This window comes from Canis aureus, chromosome 1 (genome assembly GCF_053574225.1).
Source record: "Canis aureus isolate CA01 chromosome 1, VMU_Caureus_v.1.0, whole genome shotgun sequence".
Classification (NCBI taxonomy): Eukaryota; Metazoa; Chordata; class Mammalia; order Carnivora; family Canidae; genus Canis; species Canis aureus.
Window position 1 is genome coordinate 7,201,527 of NC_135611.1, and position 1,555 is coordinate 7,203,081.

The 1,555-nt window shown below is 40.5% G+C and overlaps 1 pseudogene; it reads right to left on the minus strand.

The window, feature by feature from the left end:
* Nucleotides 1-464: 464 nt before the first annotated feature.
* Nucleotides 465-1,249, minus strand: LOC144323333 (mitochondrial carrier homolog 2 pseudogene; annotated as a pseudogene).
* Between the last annotated feature and the right edge of the window lie 306 nt (nt 1,250-1,555).

Sequence of the window (1,555 nt, forward strand, 5' to 3'; positions counted from 1 at the left end):
TTTAATGCTCATATATATATTCCTCAACTTTATCTTGAAGCTGAAAGTTTAGTCTGAATCTCAAGTGTATATTTTATATATAAACATACATGTACAGGTTTTCATACAGACATAAGTTTTCAATTCATTTGGATAAATAGGAAGGAGCACAATTGCTGAATCATATGGTAGGAGTATGTTCAGTTTTCTAAGAAACTGCCCAACCATATTCCAGAGTGGCAGTACATTTCCACTAGCAATGAAAATTCTTGTTGCTCCACATCTTCCTCACTTCCTCAGCATCTGGTGTTGTCAGTGTTCAAGATTTTCTACATTCTAATAGCCGTGTAGTAGTATCTTGTTTTTTTTTTTTTCCATTTTCCCAAGATTAAATGATTATTTAAAAAAAAAGCGCACCACACTGTATAGAAATCAATATTCTCTCCTATAATTCTGTGCATCTGGGACTATAGAAGTGTCACTGTCCCTGCCCCACATCTTCAAATTAACATTTTCAGGTCACAACAATAAGTCTTCCAAAGGGGACCTTCCGGAAAAACAAGCTATTTCCTCAGCTCATATTTCCCTCTTTTTGTAGCATGCACCAGCAATCTATCCAAGAAGTATATATTGGGGAGTAAGGAGGGGATCCACCAGCAAGCCCACAGTTGTTGACAGCCATAAGATTAGAGACAAGCACAAAGGGATAAGTCAACATACTGTCAAAAAAAATCCTGTGACAGTTTGGGAATAACTCTTCATTTCACTCATGGTAGAAACCCCACTGTCCAGTGCATAGGTATTGACAAGGTAGGCCAGTGAGTTACAGAGCCACAAAGAAATGATGTCACCTAGGAGGCAAGGAATAAGACCCGCAAAAATCCGAGGATGCCCTCTTCACAATAGATGGTTACTATGGAGTCATAAAATCTACAGTACTTGTATTCTCTGCCAATGAATTGTACCATAGATCTCAGTGTGATCACGTGGAAGGGATGTGTGATGAGGGTAGCAGCAGAACAGGCCATCATTTCTCGAGTTGTCTCCTTGATAACTTGGTCGAAGGAAGGTGTGACTTCTTTCTGTACATTTCCAGAGCCTAAATCCTCGACCTTGTCACATTCCTGGTAATGCTGTAAAACTTTACCATGGACCACAGTTCCAAGGACACCTGAACACAGTCTTAGAGTCAAGCCTGTGAACAACCCACACTTCCCATCGATGCTCGCAATGTGCTGAGTATAACAAAACAGACCAGGAAGCTGACATACTTGCTGCCAAAAATATTTTGTCCTATTATTGGAGGAAGAGGCTCATATCCCACATAACTGGGACAGGATGGTGAGGCCGGAGCCCCGGAGCACCTGACTGGCTGCATCCGCCCTGATGGCACCCGTGGGCGGACCAATATCCTCTTGTTTGAATATAGAATTGCCTAAAGAAAGACACATGATCTTCAACATATTTTGATATGCTTTTTTGCCAGCATATATTCTTTGGTGAGGTATCTCCTAAGGTATTTTGTCTGTTTTTAAATTGATGTTGCTTGTTTTCTTGTTGAGTTTTCAGAGTTCTT